The 22232-nt window shown below is 34.5% G+C and overlaps 1 pseudogene; it reads left to right on the forward strand.

The window, feature by feature from the left end:
- LOC149261814 (uncharacterized) overlaps positions 1-19297 on the forward strand; it is a 33131-nt pseudogene extending 13834 nt beyond the window's left edge.
- Positions 19298-22232: the final 2935 nt, after the last annotated feature.

Genomic DNA, 22232 nt, shown 5'->3' on the forward strand with positions numbered 1-22232 from the left:
CTGATACTTATCCTTCAAATGGTTCTTTGTTTTTGCCTTATTTCTTTGTCCTTTATGTACACACTAAATCGGTTGGCAAACCCAGAAAGCACCTAGCACCTTCTCTTTAAGAAAGAAGGGAATCTGCAGATTGAACTGCCTCCTCCCTCTATATCAACAACAAGGGTATCCCAGGACTAAACTACCTAAACCCTCAATAGCAACACAAGGGCCTCGACAATCCCATATATTTCTATCCCATTACACTTTACAACACATACAAATAAAAACTGTACAACACAACAGATACACCTACCGCCAGTGTACAACACGACACATACACTCACACCCAATGTACAACACACACATACACCCACACCTGATGTATAATACAACACATACACTTACACCCAGTGTATAACACAACACATACACCCACACTTGGTGTACAACACAACACATATACATACATGTTGTACATTACCATGAATACACATATCGTGATACAACAACTACATAATACATGTAACCCATACCAAATATACACAACACAACATGTACAACGGGTACATAATACCACATGTACAACAATACCACATGTACAAGATGTACACCCTACCACCTTTACATAGTGCCACCTACACAATGTGTACATAACACCACACATACATGACACCACGTCAAAACATGTGCACAACACCACATGTACACCACACCACCTACACAGCGTGTACACATCACCATGTGTGCACAGTACCAATCATACGACATGTACATAGCACCACATGTACACAACACCATCTGTGAAACATGTACACAAATCCACCTGTAGGAAACACGACATGTACCACGTGTACATAGCACCACATGCATGCAACACCACATGTAAAATCATCCACACCGCACAATATGTACACAATACTGCATGTACAACCTGTACATTTAACCATATGTATATAGAACTGTGTATACAACATGTATACTACATGAACTATACATAGCACTGCATTCACAACATGTACATAACACCATTTGTACATATCAGTGCAGATATGACATTTACTTAACACCATCAGTACCCAACATCGCATATCCAATCCTGCACACAACACTATATATGCAACATGCACACAACATCATACATGCAACATGCACAAAACATAATATGTACAAAATAGTGCATATGCTACATGTACACAACACCGATATCCACATCTTAAGACCACATTTTCGTTGCCAAGAAAGTTTTATTCTAGTGTCTTATCCATGCTTGTCCCAACATGTTGCAGATCATACTGCTTTCATTCCACCTATGTATCCCTCATCATTACCTGTCCATAACATAAACATAGACATAATATAATCACATAATATCAATTCACATCCACATCATACTAACCTCATAGATTTGTTTGGGCTACTATTTCCACTGGATGCTAGGAACGTCTTCATACCATTCACCTGCATAAACAATCATTCCTCCAAAAGAATGATCTTTGATGACCCTATCACACAACGACATACATACATATATATACACATATAAACATCAACATAAAACAATCATGACCTCTGATGACTCGGTAAGAAAAATTTCATACATACATGCATATATATAATCATTATCATAAATAAATCATGATCCCTAATGACCCTGTCAGACAATGACATACATACATACATATATATACATATATACACATTAGCATAATAATGATGACCGCATAATTACCAGATGTCGTAAGGTCTACACTTTTTTCGTGCAACACATGAACAACATTGAGAACAATATTTCCCAAAATAACCAAGGCATCTAATGCCCCAAATCCATTTACCTTACCTTTCCTATTACCTTTCTCATGAATTTCCTGCCACTATCCATTTACCCCAATGGACCCCACCAATCCAACCGACTATCATACTATTGGATTTAGTTTCCCTCATACATGCACTAGGCTTCATCTAGGTCTTATATTACCTATTAGACTTCATTCATCTCTCCCCTAGATCCACTAACTTTCCTCTTTCACCAACCAATCCAAAAGACCCTCAAAAAATAAAAGGAAATAACCAAAATCAACCAAGAAGAAACCCATGAAAACCAATACCAATACGACACCACAAACAAAGTGGCATGACCATACACTAAACATAACTAAAGTTGCAATCAAGCACAACAAACCACAAAAGAGAAAAAGAGAAATACTAGCAACAAACACCATAACTCAGTCCCCATGGCTTTCCAATACTTCCAAAGGAAATCTCATCCTAATCCTTCTCCAAGATTTCATGGCAGTCTCTTTTCCATGTAATTCCTTGTATCATACTGCCCTAAGCACATAACTATCATTTTATAAATAAATATAACAATATACCAGTTATCCTATGATGTGCCAAGCATGTTGTGCTGTAATTGAACACACATGTCAACCACATGTTCCAAATATCAAGACATTGTATCTATTAATTCGAAATCAACCTTTACCAAGTCTAACAACTATGTCATAATGAAAAATCAACTCACATTCATCAATCATAATACAAAGTGATAGAACTATCACCTACTTACACTCAAGTGCATATTAGTTTTTCTCAGCACATATTTGTTAGTGCAAACATCTCAAACAAGATCATTCCTTCATGCAATATTATAGATACAAACTCATATCATGCAACTAGTCAAACATTAAACCAAAAAATAGATGACACAATAGACATCAAACAGTAAAAAACCAAACGTATGACATAATCAAGCATTCAAGCACCAAGTAGATAACATAATAGACACCAAACACTAGAAAACCAGGCAGATTACATAATCAAGCATTCAAGCACCAACTAGATGACATAATCAAACACATACCAAATAGGCGACACAATGAAACACTCAAACACCAAATAGATGACACAAGCAAACTCGTCCCTCATTGTATCTAAGGGGAGCCTATCTTGTCTGCACAATAAATCTAGATTAGAATGATATAACTTCACAACATATCAACCCAAACATAATTAAGGTCATGATATCCATAACAATATCTAGCTAACACATTCACATCATAAACTCTTAATCAATTGTTATTCATGCATAACAATCACATATACACAATCAATCTAGATTATTATGACACAATATCATAACCATATGGACTCGTACCTTAATGTCATAACCATAACCATATGCATAGGCCAATACAAATTAGGATGATACACATAAAATCAAGATCCTAAGTACAATAACCATAACCGCCATGCATATGACCACAATGCATATAACAATAAGTTACTATCCTTCATGACTAACCAACATAGGTACATATGATCACAATGATTAACTAACATCTATCATAGATGTAACTGCAACAACCATAGACTAATAGACATGTACACAGCCATAATGCTTATAACAATCATTAACCAACATATCTGCGTGCCAACATACAACACCTATATGATGATCTACTCTTACCCTAAATTCTAGTGCTCCAACCTTGATATGATGATCTACATCTCTTGCTCTATCTTGGAAAAATGTCAGCCTCATAACATACCAATGGAATCATTATGACATAAACTGCATGAAATTACCTCATTCACGATAACCTTAACCATGAAATTTCACGCATAACAACATGCATCTAGCCCATCCATTCCAAGTGTTGAACAATGCTATAATACCACCTTGTAACATGCCTCCTCTCACATCTACCCACTTTCACCAGATTAACTGGGGTAAACATGAGATGAGGGGTGACTATGATATGAATCAATCTCGTAGATGACCTTAAGAAAATTAAGTTGACACAAATAGACCATACTGACTTCCATTAGGTGCCATAGGACCCCAGGAGTAACCCAACCCCTCCTAGTGTCCAATGCCTAAGACAACTCACCTTTTCCTTGACCTAGAGACCCAGTCACTCCCTTGCCAAGGCCTCCATGTGACTATGGGTTCCAATATTCTCTCATAGCCATGCATCAATGCGATTGTAGATTTTTTCTACTAGTGTTGTGCCAACGACTACGATAATTAAGACTATTTTCTAAGGCTATCACTTACCCTCTACCCAGAAAGCTATGAAACTTCCATAACTCATAAAAGACATGAAGAGAGTGCTTGTAAACCAAAAAATTGAACTAGGAGATGACCTAACCATCCCCAATCGACATTGACATTCTGCTAAACACTTGGTATATATGCAACCTATAGGTCATGAATGCAAGTCTGAACATAAGGGACTGAAAACGTATTTGAGCTTGAACAAGAAGGGTCACTACCTTCTCTCATTAGTTGTATTAACACCAATTAGGTATTTCATCCATTATTCATTTAGTTAAAATTTAAACCAATATTAGAGCCATGAATAAGATTTGCCATATAACTAGATAAATAGTAATAAGAGAACAACCATTAAAGCCACATAATAACAAGCACATTTACTCATCAAAGTAAGAGAAACTTAACTTTTACTAAACACATTCAAAATCCAACCATGTTAGGGACTTCCACGAACAACTCGACCATAGATTAGCTAAATGAGATATTTATTTTCGGAAATCACCCCCATGCCATATTCCAAACATTAATGTGGGATCTCATGCGATAAACCAATCCATTAACGAACAAGGGAATCCAAAGGTTAAACCACCACCACCCTCGCCATACTGTGATCTCACCTAAACCGGTCTTGAGATCACAAAACCAAACGGAGCTTGCATGCCTCCAAACTCCTTCACTATCCTTGAGGAATTTTCCCATCTCCAACCTTAGGCTTTACCATGTATCCCTCCATTACTGTTCAAGGGATTCCTATGCCTTTGGGAATTTTCTTGAGACCACCTCGCCCTGGATTCTGAATCCACATCACAATCGAAAGATCAAATCGAGAAAAATCCCATCACACCATGGGTACTTGGAAATGAGAAGGCTATGCTAAAATCTACTTTCGAAACCCAGCAAAATCCATGCCAGTGACAACAAAAGAACCATATACCAACATGCACATACCAAGCATTTCAAAACTAGCTACAAAATCACACAAGCAATATGTTACCTGCAAGTATTCTTGCTGAAGTTGCTTGATCATTGCCTTCCATTTATTTCCTTGTCCTTCTTTTCTTTCTTTCCCTTTCCTTTCTTTTACTTTCCTTTCTTTTACTTTCTTGTTTTCTTTCTTTCTTTTTGGTGCTTTTACCTCTTTGAGACAAATTCCAACATTAAACTGAGAAAAGACTAAAACTGACAAAAGCCCATGAGTTGATCCTCAGAAGCCTTTTTATTAATGAGGCATCCATTTTCTTCAATTTTCCATTATTTTCCTTCATTTTCCTCCTCACATGCAACATGTGACCTTTCACCTTCATTTTCTCCTAATTTTCATTATTTTCATAAATAATGTGCCAAAAATACCTTTTGTCTTCCAAAAACCTTAGCCATTTCCTTTGGAAATTTCCCCTTAGCCATAAACGCATCAAGAGATGCCCACTATGATATTTTTCCCAACATTCAACTTGGAAGAAGTGTCCCTTGCCCATGGTCTTATTTCACCTTTATTAACTTTTATTACACGAAATTGTAAACCGGGGCTATTACATATGTCTTTGATATATGCTTGGTATGATGTTTTGTTATATGTAAATAGGTATGTTAATGTAAATATTGACACAAGATATGTTATAAAGAAACAATAAGTGGTATGGGTGTCATGTCATTATGGTTGCCATGTTGTTATGTTGTTATGTTGGCTTGCTTCTGAATAGGTTGATCATTGTAAATATTGTAACAAGCTATGTTATAAAGCTCCATGGGTAGTATGTTTTTCTTTCAGTAGCCTTGTTGGTTGTAGATGTCTTTGAACATTGAGGACAATGTTCTCCCTAGGGGGAGGGTGTTGTAACAACCCTCGTAAAAAAATCCATGTAAAAATTAATAAAGGTAAACTAAGGCCTTCGTCATGGGACACATACTCCAAGCTGAATGTTGGGAAAAAACATAGTGATGGGAATTTGCTATGAAACCAACTCACAAAAGATAGAAAATATAGATCAACGCCTTAGAATTTAGCCTCTTCAAGGGGGAAACCTCCTTTACATTACACAAATGAACAATTCTTGGATGATACAAATGACAAGACCTCCTTTCTATATATAGGAGTCTAAGGGGTCATAATATAATCAGAGCCGACATAACAATAGTAACGTAAGGGCACAATAATAACAATAGTGGGCTTCTATGGGGCACAATAATAACAATATGGGGACTACATGGGCACAACATTATAAAAAGGGGGTTGCATTAATAACAATAAGGGGTTACACTAGTAGTATAGGGACCCAACATGCCCCTCTCCTTCAAAAAATGTTGTCCTCAATGCTTGAGTAGTTCTTGATGCTTCTGTATAAATTCTTGTCCTCCCATGTGGAATCTTCAGTGGATAAGTTCTTCCACTTGATGAGATACTCTGAAATTGATTGATTTTTTAGCTATCGGTTTCTTGTTTCTATGACTGCTCTAGGTTCCAATATGATTTTTCCTTCCTCATCAAGTTCTCGCAATATTGTTTGAACTCGGATCTTCTGCAACTTTTGAATGAGTGGCCACACTTCTTTGTCCTTCTTCCATTCATCCCTTGCTTCATTTATCCCATTTGGTTGGATAATAGAAATAGAAAAAAACAATTCTTCCACATCCTCATCCTTTCTTGAGAGTGCATTTGCAACAACATTTTGCTTCCCTCTTTTGTAGATGATTTCAAAGTCATAACCCAACATATTTGTGACCCATTTTTTTGGTTCTTCTAAAGATAATCTTTGTTCTAAGAAGTATTTAACACTATCATGATCCATTTTTACCTTGAAGTGTCTTCCCTTTAGGTAAGGTCGCCATTTCTTAAGTGCATGTAGTATTGCCAACATTTCCTTTTCATAAATATCTTGCTTGAGATGGATCCGTAAAAATACCCAATCACGTACATCAAAACTTCTTTCACTGCTATGTTGATATTCCTGTTGTTTCATTCAATTCTACCAAAGTTCCATTATCCTTTAAAAGTTGGAGAACTTGTTGTTGAAGCTCGATGTGATATTTCACTTCTTGAATCTTTTTCTTCTTGATATGTCCTTCTATCTTGAGAGTTTGAGGAGTGGTAATTTCTTCCAGAAGATATGGCTAGATTCATTTCTTGATGCTCGATGTGATCTTTGACTTCTTGAACATTTTTCTTCTTGATATGTCATTCTATCTTGATAGTTTGAGGAGTGGTAATTCCGGGAAATGCATTACAAGATATGGTTGGATTCATTTCTTCTATATCGATGTCATATTTTGCTTCTTGAACCTTTTTCTTCTTGATATGTCCTTCTATATTGATAGTTTGAGGAGTGGTAATTCTTTCCAATGCTTTACAAGATCTAGTTAGATATATTTCTCGATGCTCGATGTGATCTTTCACTTCTTGAACATTTTTTTTCTTGATATGTCCTTCTATATTGATGGTTTGAGGAGTGGTAATTCTGGCCAATGCATTACAAGATATGGTTGGATTCATTTCTTCTATCTCAATGTGATATTTCAATTCTTGAACCTTTTTCTTCTTGATATGTCCTTCTATCTTAAGAGTTTGAGAAGTGGTAATTCTTTCCAATGCTTTACGAGATATAGTCAGATTCATTTCTTCTTTCTCTAGGGTTGGTTCCTAGTGTATATACTCTTCTTATGATGTTTCTTGATCCTTTTCTTCCTCCTCTTCATAATCTATGTAAAATAATTTCTTCTCAGCACACTTATGACCTTTAGTGTATTTGCTATCACAATTGTAACGAAGCCCTTTTTCTCTTTTTTCTTCCAATTGTTGTGGTATAAAACTTGTAGGTTGTGGAAGGATAGGAGAAAAAAACACTTCCATAATTATAGTAATGAGTGGTGGGATTCCTTGTTTCCATAATTTCGCTTTCAATTTTTCTTTCCAACCTAAATGCCTTCTCCAATGAATTAGGTTCCCAAAGACGAACATCATGTTGAATGTTATCCTTTAAAGTCCCTATGAAGACATCAATCCTTTTCTTATCTAGAATATCATTTACCCTTATATTCAATTTTTTGAAATCCTCAATGTACTCTGCCATTAAACCCTTTTGTTTGAGAATTATCAATTGGCTAAAGAAGATGTTACTCTTTCTATCCTAAAATGTGATATCATTTCTTCTGTGAAAATTTACCAACTGACAAGTGCTTTATGAAAACATGGCCCTTTATACCATAAAAATTGATCCAGATCTAAATATGAAGATGTAATACGTACCTTTTGTAACAATTTCACCTCATGTAGATCAAAATATTGCTCTATCTGTAGTATCCAATTTACCAGATCCTTGCCATCAAACTTACTCATATTTCCTTTTCTTGATTTTAGGATATCAATCTTCAATCGGCTGTAACTCTGTAATTTCAGATTTCGTAGTTCTAAAATCGTGACCTATAGTAGCCATCTGATTCCTCTTTCTAATGCCACTAGTCTGATCGAAATTGGATTCTCCATGAAAGAGTTATGCACAATCTCCCAAGATGACCTAATTATATACCATTTCAAAAGAACAAAATTGTATGAAGTGCCACGTGTCACTCTTTTGACGTTCAAATCTAAAAAATATAAGCAGGAAACTATAGTGCGTCCTATTTTTGTGACTTCTTACAAAATTTCAATGTGATGCTTAAAGTGAAAGTTATGACAATTTTCCCAAGGTCACTTGTTTAAGATGTAATTAGGGAGTCTGCAAAAACCCTAACTTCCTCAGATCATATATCCTAAAATATAGTTATACAAGATCTAAAATTCAGACTCAATATTTAGACCGATTTCTTCTCAAATGGGTTTTTTTTTCACCTTCTAAAGCTTCGTAGCGAAAAATTAATTGCAAAAATTCCACGATGACCTGTTTTAGATGAAATTTTGGAGCTTGCAAAACCCTAACTTCCTCAGATCATATCAGCGAAAATATAGCAATACAAGATCTGCAATTCGGACCCAAGGTTCAGAAATATTTCCTCTCAAATGGGTTTTTTTTTTAGCTTCTGAAACATCAAAGAAAAAAAGTTATAAGGAGAATTCCATGATGGCCTATTTGGAGCAGCGAAACCCTAAAATCTAAAGCTCTCATATCAAATGTTATGAAACCAACTCACAAAAGATAGAAAAGATAGATCAACGCCTTAGAATTCAGCCTCTTCAAGGGGGAAACCTCCTTTACATTACATAAATGAACAATTCTTGGATGATACAAATGACAAGACCTCCTTTCTATATATAGGAGTCTAATGGGTCATAATATAATCAAAGCCGACATAACAATAGTAGTGTAAGGGCATAATAATAACAATAGAGGGCTTCTATGGGGCACAATAATAACAATATGGGGACTACATGGGCATAGCAATATAATAAGGGGGTTGCACTAATAACAATAAGGAGTTACACTAGTAGTATAGGGGCCTAACAGAATCACTTGTGATTAATTAATGCTATGGAAATTGGCAAAGGCAATGGGAAAGGCTTTGGAAAGGCAAAGAGGCATTATTTCGCATTTTATTTATGAAAATGACATAAATTAGGAGAAAATGAAGGTTAAAGGTCACAAGTTGCAAGTGAGGATGAAAATGAAGGAAAAATAATGGAAAATGAAAAAAATGGAGGCCTTATTAATAAAAGGCTTCTAGGGATTAGGTCATGGCTTTTGACCATTTCAGTTTTGGAGCTCTCATTTCTCTCTCTCTCTCACACATAATCTTAGACACTTAGAGTTTTCATGGAGCACTCTTGGATGATTGTGGCATAATTTGGATTTGGAGCAAGAAGGAAAAGGAAAAGATGGAAAGTGCAAGTGGACATCTGTGTCAACAACTAGAAGAGATTTTTCTTGTAGGTACCAATTTGCATGTATGATTTTCTTACTAGTTTTGACATGCATGTCATATGCATGTGGTTATTTGGTTATGATATGTCATTAGCATGGAGGATTTCATGGATTGATAATGGTTTTACCTAGCCTTTCCATTTTTTGGATAACCATGGTGTTGTGGGTTGTACCTTTATTTTCTCATTGGTTCTCATGTTCCTTTAGTTGTGGGTTGAGTTATTATTTCTTGGAAGCCTTGTTTGGATAAACACTCTGGAATCCCTGTAATAGCTTGGTTTGAGTTACTAGTTTTAGAAGCCTTGGGTCAAAAAATGATACAAAAGCCCTTGGTGGATTGGGTTACTAGTTTTGGAAGCCCTAGTTGGACAAACACTCTCGAAGCCCGATGACAACTTTGGGTTGAGTTACTAGTCCTAGAAGCCCTGGTTGGAACAAATGCTCTGGACCCCTAGACAACTTGGGTAGAGACCAATATAGTGATGGTTAGTGATTTATAACTGTGAGGTGGAATCACTGGTTGAGGGTTGTGGTGGTTTGGCCTATGAAAGCCGTGGTTTGCTTTTGATTGATTTTTTTATGAGATCTGACATTTATGCTTAGAATATGGCACGGGGGTGACTGAATAAAAGAAATATTTGTTTCAGCCTAGTCTATGGTTAGGTGGTTTGTGGAAGTTCCATACCTGGTCAGCTTATGGAATCATCAATAAGAGCTTTTCCTCCTTGGTATTTTATGGGTAAATATACTTGTTTATATGTGGCTTATATTGTTGTTATATCATTGGTATTTCAGTCGGTTATGATTGAGTTTTATGACAGTGAAAATGTATGGCTCTCATCATTCTTTAGTTAATCATTGAATGTACAATGGATATATGGGTTAATAGATGGTAATGCAATTATTTTGAAGAAGCAACGATGCTTCTTATTGATTCTTAGATAAGTGTGAGACCCCTAGGCTTAGATCTATTGTTTAAACCTGTAGAATGCATATTTGTGATATGTTTGACAAAATTCCTATCATCGCTAATAGGTGTCCGGTCAAGTTATTTTTCAAGTATTTACATTTGTTTCATTGTTTTGATATTACCTTTCATTTCTGGAAGTTTCGTGGAGTTCTCGGCAATGGCGTGAGTCTTGGCCCTAAAAAGTGGCACGAAATATAGAGTCATTGGCATACAACTACCTCGAAAGGTCCCCAGTAAGAGGCATGACTCTTTTGTGGGACTGACTAGAGGTTCCCATTCACATGCATGCGAATGTCAAGGGAGTGACTGAGGATTTAATGAAGATAATAAATTTCAGTTTCTCTTAGGGGATGGTCAATTGGATGGTTTGGATAGCTCCTAGGGAATCTGTTGTATGTGTAGAAGTTCAGGTTGTCTATGTTCCGTCGGTTCCACTTCCTTAACTGATACATAGGGAACGGAATCATATCATAATAACTCTTCGTCATATTTTTCCCTTGTTGGCCAGTTACTTGGGTAAATATGGGAGGAGGGTGTTACAACTTTCATACATCTCTTCATGATGTAATTGGAATACTAATCATATCCCACTTTTAAATACTCTCCAAGCTTCATATACAAAATTAGGTTCCCATTACTTTAAGCTCATTCATTGTATATCCATCCCTATGTTTTAATTAGTCACATAAGTAACTTGTAATGTCCTTAATTCCACCTTGTCCCTTCTTGTTTATCCAAATCCTACCTCTACATACTACACCATAATAATATTATTCCACTTAAAATTCTTGGTGTAATTTACATTATGTACACAACATACTTCATAATATATGTATCTTATGTTTTATATATACCACACCATAGAATTGTTGTCTCCCTTCAATCCTATCACAAGATATATATATATAAACATTTGAACTATATGTATGCCCAAATGGGGTTGAGGTTGTTGGTTTGTTTTGATACCCATGTGACTATTACCACCTGCCAACTTATCAACGAGCTAACTCACCTTGCTCACTTGTCATTATCATTCTATGGTGGTGATGAATGAAGATGATCTAACATATGTGATCAAAGAAGGGTTATACGACAAAGGTATGGATGCTTTACCTTTGTTTTGTTGTTTCTTTCATCACCACCATTCATTTTTTTCTCTATAGAGGTCCAATTGAGGTTTTGAAACTCGACGTTTCACTCATGATAGGTGTTATTTGTCACCCTTAGCTATTTGATGTTCAAATTGTTTCTTTTTGGTTCAACATTTTTATCCCCATGAGCCGAAATGAATGGTATTCAAAGGTAATTTCATGTCCATTCTTTTCATTTTGATAGGGTTTATATTTGATATTTTCTTCTATCCTAATTAATTTGTCTAACGTTTTCTAGTGTTCTTTATTTGTAGGCTCCATGAGGATTCATGACTTTCACCGCAGTGAATAATATTTCCAATGCTTCTATTCATTTTCATAGAGAAACATTGTCTAATACTTTAATGCATTCTAGGATTTTTGCACAAGAATGCACCGTCAGGTATTATTCTCCTAATTTTATGCCTAATTTACTGAACCTCATGATTTAATTTGTCTTCTTTTCATTATCTTTTTCTCTCCAGACTTATGATTAAGGCTCTCACCTATATTTTTCTCAAACTTTATGAGTGTTTTCTTTTTATTTTTTATTATGAGATCTCAACTAATTTCCCAATATTACTATTCATCCTCCTATGCTCTAGGGAGAAAATGGACCATTGTATCCTTGGTGGTTCACCAAATATAATATAAGCATTCTATTTTGCTCTTTCATTTCCTCTACACATCTATTTTGTTTTTATTTCCCAATATTACTATTCATCCTCCTATGCTCTAGGGAGAAAATGGACCATTGTATCCTTGGTGGCTCACCAAATATAGTATAAGCATTCTATGTTGCTCTTTCATTTCCTCTACACATCTATTTTGTTTCTATTTCCCTTTGTAGTGTAATATGTTCACTTCCTGTGTAATCACTAATAAAGACAAAATGGAGAAATTGAAGAAGGATCCAAGATGACAGACTGGATTTGTCATCGAGTCAATTACCGTGTCATCCAAAAACTATGGTTTCATAATTTACCACCCTGTTACATTTTCCTTTTTAAGATCCCCTTTAAAACGTTTTTTCAATATTTTGCAAATTAATGATGCATTGTGTGATGATTCAATTAACTTTCTTTCTAGGTTTAGCTGAAATGAAACTATTGACATTAATTTACACCTTCATATGTAACTTCTAGTGTCAATGAAGGTGTGATACCCCCAATAAAGTACCATTCTTTGAGGAAACCGTGAGATTCATCAGGTGTGTTTATTTCAATGTCTTTTTATTGAAAAAAAATGTCCCAAGTAGAGGGAATTAATGCTATTTTTTGTCTCAATAACAATTATTCATAGGCATGTTTCTTGTATTTAAAAACACAAATCCCTTTATGCAATTTTAGTTGATAGCCATGATTTTATAGATTGTTGGCTTGATTGGGTAACCTAATCATTTTTTTTGAAATTGTTAGAACAATTAATTAAAAGCTAAGTTAAACTACTTCATATGTTGTATTGTGACAAATCACTCAAGTATATGGATTTGTTGAAGTGCCCCATGTTGAAGGAGTATCACCTTCAAAACAATATGTAAAATCTAACACCTTCGTATCAATGGTTTCTTATTTTAAGAAATACATCTCATAGAATCTATTTGGCTAAGTTTTCATTCAATGAGACATTGTTTCTATGCAATCAAACTCATCCAAGGCTTGTACCTAGCCTCATCCACCCATATTCAAAGAGTTTTGAACATGAGTCCCAAATTATTATAAGATTGATCACCTTATATGTTGAAGTACACCATACTCGCCATACTCTTGTTGGCCTCTCATTGTATTGTTTTTTCTTCATTTATTCAAAGTTGTTAGTGCCTTTGTTCTCGGATGATTAAGGGTGTTTTGGTAAGTTCTTGAACTTTAATTTTTTCCGCTAAGAGGTGCCCTACAAGCCATTATAGGGGAGATGTGTGTAATGTAAGTAAGTAATGTAATGTAAGTTAGTCAACATTTATTAAATGTCTGAAAAATATATGTAACAAAAAAAACCAAAACAAAATTAAGTGTCTAGCTCATATTCAAATTAAAACGTATGTAAATGTCAAATGTAACATGGAGTCTAAAGTGAAAAATATATAATGTAAAATGTAATGCAAAATGTAAACCTTAAAATCCATAAAAATTAAAATAGTGATTTTGTAACCATATTTAATTTAATTAGTATCCACGTAAAAAACTTAATACTTACAATAAACTTACAATATAGCAAGATTTTTAACCATGCATATTCACCCCACTTTACCATGGATATTATTAATTTTTAAATATGATTTGTTACAATACCATGGGCCAATACCATTGCTTATCATACAAAATGCCCAAAAACTATATTTAAATTTAATTAATAAGCACATAGAACCTTAATACACATAATAAACTTACAATATAACAATATTTTTAACCATGGATATTCACCCCAACTTTACCATGGATATTATTAACTTGTAAATATACTTTGTTACAGTACCATGACTTATCAATATCAGATGCCCAAAAACCATAAATCATTTCACAATCAAAATAATTTAATTTTATAACATTTTTTTAATTACATATAAAAGAAAAAACTTATAACTAGTTTTGAAATATATTTAAACCCTCTATCCTAACAGCTACTAAAAATGTTTCTTAGGTATTCTAGAGAGAGAAGGAGAGAGGGAGGGAGAGAGAGATGTAGCTTAAGGGGTGGAGAGAGGGAAGGAAGAAAAAATACATAGAGAGATAGAGTTGGAGAGAGACACTCAGTGAAAAGGGAGAGAAAGAGAGATGGTGGGTAGACAAAGGGAGGTGGGACAAAACGGGAGAGAGGGGAAGGAAGAGCGAGAGGACTTGACAGCGAGAGAATGAGAGAGTGAGCGAGATAGGAGAGTGAGAGGGAAGGGAGAGATATTACTTTTAGATATAAAGCATATATAATTTATTTGAGCCTTAAGAAATCAAAGCCTCAAGTGAGGTGACATGATTAACACTAGCAAGGGTTGTATAGAGACTACATCCAATCATTTTAATGTTCACATACATGTATAGAAGATATACATTTGGAAAATTGGGTTTATGATACTAGGTAATCATGCTACAAGTGGACAATAGTGTATATGATAAATGGTTTAGTGGTAAATTATAAACAACTTCAAAGTTGGAAAAATAACATTTAACTTGGTTATATTTTTTCTATGTGTTTATGTATTTATATTAAACTAAAAACTAAAAATATTATTTGTTTAATAAACTAGCCTAGATCCATTTAACTCTAGATCTACCAAGCACTGTGGATCAAATCCCTTGAGGTGAAAACTTATTTTAGAGTGAAAAATTATTTTATCCCTCTAAGTGCTTAATAGATCCATAGTTAAGATAGATCTAGGTTGGTGTGTATTGAAGTTTTTTCTGTGACATAATTATTTATCCTTAGTCTAGTTATCCTAAAAAAATTATTCAAAGGGCCAATTCCTACTGATTTCAAGTTAGAAAATACATTCTTAAACATAACTTCATTGTTGTCGTGAGTTTACTTCTATACGGATTATTATGATTTTTAATTTTGTGCCACATCTTTCCATTGTCATGTAACCAAGGTGTGAGCAATTCTTCATAGGGATAATCATTTTCCATTAGAAATCCCCAAAATAATACGACTGCAATTATGTTGGTATCACACCAGAATATAAACAAATAAATTGTGGAAACCCATAATAATTCGATCAGGTAGCACTTAAACTTATTGGTCTCCTTCAAATTCAGCACAAGCCGTTTTTATTTTTGAAAAATTCGATGGGTTACGTTTTCAGTTGTTTCCTCTATATAACTTTAAACAAATAATGCATTTTGCTAAATGTGCTTGCACTAGTGTTTGAGTTTACTACGTGACTTACCCTTCAATTTTATTTTATGGACAGGGCATCACTGCTATCACAAGAGAATCCAATGATGTCAAAGTATGAATCCTTGTTTTAAGGCCTTTTCCCTATCTTTATGGATACACACTCAAGCACATGTATATAGATGGATGGATGGTAAATTGGTATTGAAGAGTCGAAGTGAGAAAAGGGTATGTTTGTGCAAATATCTTCGACATCTAGTTAGCTTATGGGATTTTGAAGGTCCATATATTGTTTGTTATAATGACACCAAAGACTCCAACATTATAACTTGCTATTGAAAAATTCCACGTGTATTGTGCACATATATCAAAAGGGTTATTGCATATTGCCCACAAAGAATTTCTTAGACAGGTTACTTGCTTGATAAAGTTTTCTTTGGCTACCACAATCAACACGATGTTCCTTGATTTCACAATGTACATTGTATTTGATCATTGCAACCAGCCAGGAGGCTGGCAAAGAAACCTCAATATTAAATTCCAAGCATCTATATTTTTGGCTTATCTTTACAATTTAGTTTTTGTGTGGTTCTGGTATGTTTGATTTATAATGCCCAACATATATATGATTGATCTCAATCTGAATGCATAAATTGTAAACATACTTGTCATCGGGAAATAATCAATTTATGAAGTTGTGTTACTAGATATTTTAAGTGTGAATCAATTGTTCAGGAATTAACCGCAATGGTTGGCCTTTGATAGTTTTGTCATTAGTCCCTTGAAATTCAGGGCTTCTTTCTCCTTGTCTAGATCCTTAGAATACAAAGTGGTATATTTTATTAGGACTAGATATTTTCCTTTCGGTCACAGCCCGTAGTCACCGCCATGGGCCTTAACCCGATGGTTATTGTACTGGAGGAGTAAATTTTCTTCATTTCAAAATATATGTTTGTATATTTTGATCAAGAAAAGCAAGTTTGATGTGGGCAAGAGCATGATAATAATAGCCCACATGAAAGAAAGGGATATGATATTAATGAAATATGCAGCATTCTTCATAAATATATGTGGGGATAGCATGTGGAAGAAGCTCTTAAGAGGATCAACACTAAGCCTCATCTTGGATAAGTTGTAGAGGTACTGAAAAGGAAGAAGAATGTGTATATGGCAGTAAATTATTTTAGATGGGTCCAGAAACAAAATGGTAATCAACATAGTCAAGAAGCATATGGTGCACTTTTAATATTCCTCGCTAACAACAAACACTACAATAATCTGCAAGAAATATTTGAGGAGATGGGTATAGCTGGATTTGAGCCAAAGAAAGTTGCTTGTGTTAAACTGGTACAGATATTTATAAATTCTAAAATGTTGTTGAAAGTTGTTGATATGGTTCTTGCTATGAGGAAGCTTAAATTTAGGCCTGCATTCTCTACCTTTACAACCCTCATTGGTGCACTTGTAGAAGCTCATGAACTAGACATGGCACTTATAATGTTTAGGGAAATGCACAAGATAAGGTATGAAGTGAATACCCACCTATTTACTTATATTTGTTGGATTAAATCAAAAGAAATGGATTGGGTGTACATATTGTCTTGTATAATCTCTGCATAGATTGTTTTATCAAGGTAGGTAAAATAGATATGGCTTGGAAGTCCTTTCATGAAATTAAAGAAAAAGAATCACACCAGATGAAGTAACATATACAACTATGATTGGCATACTTTGCAAGGAAAATAGATTGGATGAAGCAGAATAATTGTTTGAGAACATGGAACTCACCAGAAAGGTTCCATTTGTTTATGCACATACAGCATTAATTATGTGATTTGAAAATGCTAGAAAGTTTGATGAATCTTACACTTTACTAAACAGAGTGAAAGAAAAAGGATGCAAACCTGACGCCATAGCATATAATTGTATTCTTGCGTTGTAAAGCGAGGCTACGTGGATGACACTTATAGCATTTTCACTGAAATGAAAAACGATGCAGAACCTAATCTCTCCGCCTACAATATTATGATTGATATCCTATGCAAGGTAGATAGATTAGGTGTTGGTTACAAAGTGCAGGAGAAAATGGAACAGGTGGGTATGTTCCCAAATGTAATGACAGTTAACGTCACGATTGATAGGTTGTCCAAGATTCAACGATTGGATGATGTTTGCAACATTTTTGAGAGTTTAAGAGAAAATTATTATAGGCGAGATGCAATAACATATTCTTCTCTAATTGATGATTTAAGCATGCAACACAAGGTTGATGAGGCATATAGGCTATTTGAAAGGATGTTGGATGAAAACCATGTGCATTGTGGTATATGTATCTCTTATTAATAATTTTTTCAAGTGGGGTAGGAAAGATGGTGGGCATAAAATCTTAAAGGACATGATTCATAGAGGTTGCACACTAGATATAACACTTTATAATGTATATCTGAACTTTCTTCTTAAAGCAGGGGAGATTGACAAGGCCCACAAATATTTTGAAGAAATTAGAGAGCATGGATATGTTCTAGATGTTTGTACTTACATGGATGTTCTTGTAAAGGGTGGTGAAGTAGATGAACCAATATACAAGCTGTTTTATGCAATGAAGGATCAAGGTTATGAACTTGATACTCTTGTATATAACACTACCATAGATGGTTTTTTTGTAGATCAAGAAAGGTGAACAAAGCTCACCAACTCCTTGAAGAAATGAGGATAAAGGGTCATTCTCCTAGTGTAGTTTCTTATGGAGCACTTATTAATGGAATTGCAAAGATTGACATGCTAGATGAGGCATGCATGCTTTTAGAGGAAGAAAAATCCACAGGCATAGTTTTAAATATAGTTGTTTATATCAGTTTTGTAGATGGGTTTGGAAAGGTAGGTAGAATAGACCAGGCATACTTGATTATGGAGGAAATGATGTAGAAAGGCTTGAACCCAAATGTATATACATGGAATTGTATAGTTGATTCTCTCGTCAAGGTGGAAGAGATAAATGAGGCATTAGTATGTTTTCGGTCAATGCAATATTTGAAATACTCTCCAAATCTTGTGATTTATAGTATTCTTATAAATGGCCTTTGAAAAGTGTAGAAATTTAACAAATCTTTTGTGTTTTGGCAAGAAATGAAAAAGCTTGCCCATCCCTTGATGTGATTACGTACACCACTATGATTCATGGTCTGGCTAAGTCTAGGAATATAACATAGGCCTATGATTTATTTGAGAAATTAAAAGCCAGAGGTCGTAAGCTTGATTCTGCGTGTTATAATTCCTTTATAACTCGGTTGAGCAATGCAAATAGAATAATGGAAGCTTTCAAGGTTTTTGAGGAAACATGATTGAAAGGTTGTAAAATACGTGTTAAAGTTGTATTATGCTTCTTGATGCCCTTCACATGGTTGAAAATATTGAGCATGCTTCCATTGTAGGTGTTGTTTTAAGGGAATCAGCAAAATCTCAGGATGCTTCAAAATCTTTGTAATCGTGGATTACATGAAGGTCCAAAGCACAAAATATTATCATAACATAGTGGAAGGCATATGCTTTCTTCTAGGCCTATTCTTGAGCTTCTTGAAATCCCTTTGTTGGGAAGGTGCCTATTTTCCAATTATTGGAATTTCTATAAATGCTGACACCGGTTGAAGGGTTGCGTGGCTTAATAATTGGTGATTCAATTATTTTCACCGTTGAAAGGAGATCACGAAGTATACATGTGTAGGAGCCCAAGTCCTCAACTAAATGTTTGATCTCCATATGTCTAAAATATATATTTTTTTGTTTTGTTGTTAATAAACCTAGAGAATATCTCCCAGAAGAATTTTCTACACTAAGATTTCGACCAGGAAGACTTTAAACTTGTTATCATCTATTACAAAATTGGAAAATTTTGAAAGACCAAACTAATTTTTTTCTACTGAAATTGGGCTTTGAATAAAACATGTTTCTAGAAATTTATGTTGGTGGGTCTGATGTTGCTACTTGAATTTCCTTTCAATGTGATCTAACAGGTAATGTGTCACAGGAGAATCTCATTACGTCCCGTATGAATCCTCTTTTTAACTTGAAAGGTCCTTCCTCTATTTGTTATGAAAATAAGTATATGATAAATTTTATTTTAACAATCTACTTGATAAATGTTATTTAAGAACCTAAATAATAATAAAAGAAATTGTAAATTGATGCATTGTTCAATGAGTCTGCATATATTGCTGGAAAGTGAATATGGAACTTATCATGTCATCTAGAAAGAAAAAAAATTCAACTTTGTCCTTTGTGTCTATGGCTATTGCATTAGTTTGCTTCCATTCTAATTTTTCTTTTTGTTTATTTCCAAGTCTTATAATTTATCTCTCTGCAAAATGAGCCCACTCTGCAATTGAGACCCTTGTTTCAATATCCTGCATCTAATCGGTTACTAGAATTGATTAGTTCCATATTTTGTCGTTTATGATATCTCTCTTGGCGGCTGATATTATGGCCACTCATTAAATTTATTGTTGTGCCAAGATATGAAAGGGATAGTTGTTCACCCACCCCCAAAAATTCAGTTGATTCTTATGAGTTAATAAAGAGTCCTCGCCATTACATCCATTGTTGAAACATTTGTTCCACGTATTTTTTTCTTCAAATTTCACTCCTTTCAACTCCATGAAGCTCCTCCAAAACTTAATGGTCTAAAATGTTGTAAGACGAGGAAAGAATTATTTTGTTAGACGTTGAGCTCTTACCTCGTATTGAACTTCTCTAGTGAGGCATGGTTTTGTTATTCAACATTTCATGCATTTCTTTTGAAGCACATCCCACTATAAAAGACTAATAAATAGAAAGGAATTCCTTAAATCAACATTGTGCAATCTCCTTTTTGGTTTCTTGTTTCTTCGCATTGGTAATAGACTAGTTTTGTAAAATTGATGTGGGGTTTCCAAATGTCAACGCAGTGAAACTCTATCCCTAGGTTTCTAGCAGGCTTAGCTCACAACATGTTAAATTTGTACTTTGGCACTTTGTACTTTTTTTTGGTTGTTGTGTAGTATTTCTCCTTTTTCACTGTAAAAAACTCATAAGTGACTCACTCAAATTTGATCACACGTTTAAATATGCATATTTTGTTTTACAACCTATGTGTACAATACAAATCTGTTCTCATACTAGCACACTTTCTCTTTCTTGAATGCACGAAACCATCTTGCATTGTTGTAACTAAAATCATATCAATTGGTATGATAGCTTGAAGACTAGGGCTTTTCACGAGCTTTGTAATTGTAGTCTTATTTGTAATTTTTCTTCCTAAACAAGATTATGGTGTGAGATCTCTAATGAGTTTGAAAAATCTAGAGGTGCATCAACATAAATAATCCATGTCCTCAAGCCATTGACACATAGGTATGTTTTTATTTCTTATGTTTCCCTTTCCATTTCACATTTTTGCAATTCATTTATGCAAAAAAAATTATAAATATTGATGCAATTGCACATTTTGTTTGCCATTGTAGAACCATTGGTTTTTACACCTACTCTATGAATTTTACACCTATAACATTGGTTTTACATTTGTACCATTGGTTTTTCACATAACCCACAATATTTTCCAACACTTGTCATCTTTCTTAGTGGGGCCCATTTCTATTACTCTAGGCCATAGATAATAGTTTCTAGTTTGAAAGTAACATCAAATTATAACTCAAACGCACATCTAGGATTTGTGTCATTTTTCAAAAGACCAACAAATCCCTTGCTCCTAACACTGCTCAACTTTTAGTAAATTGACAACAACAAAACCAACTCTTCATAGCTTCATACCAAAATCAAAGGAGACATTATGGCTATTTTCTAGACCCTAGATCATCAATGACATGTCTAGACATAAAATACTTTCAACTCTTTAACACTATGGTCCACACCTTTTACCCCTAACCGTGTTCATGATCATGCACCAACATCTTCCACCCCTACTAGCATTCCTCTTGAAAACATAAGTATGCATAAATAATTTCCTGAACTAAGGAAATCTCAACTGTAAACCATTACTATGTCCACTATTTTCCAAGAACATGTGTTACTATATTAACCTCCATCCTCATTAAACCTGATCTTACCTAAAAATTAATGTGGGTTTAAAGAGTATCAGGAAAAATGTAAGGGAATGCATCTACTTATCTCAAAGTTTGTCAATTATATCCTAAAGAGGTATATTTGGTTGTTTCATCTTGATATCCTCTTTTGATGGCTTTCTCGGTTGGTCCATCAAGCTAGGTTGGAAATGAGGTTGTGTGGGGAGAAAAAAGAGTATATTTCCACCTATATTTCTCAGATTTGTAGGAGTGTGGGGAAACGATAGAATTTGGCTCTAAATTTGAGTTTCACTTTGAAGAATTTATGGATACCTTGTCCCTAATAGCTAGTATTCAATAGAGGGA

The sequence above is a fragment of the Pinus tabuliformis genome, chromosome 6 (assembly GCF_031772625.1).
Source record: "Pinus tabuliformis cultivar Carrire ecotype Pingquan chromosome 6, CPIR1, whole genome shotgun sequence".
NCBI classification, from domain to species: domain Eukaryota; kingdom Viridiplantae; phylum Streptophyta; class Pinopsida; order Pinales; family Pinaceae; genus Pinus; species Pinus tabuliformis.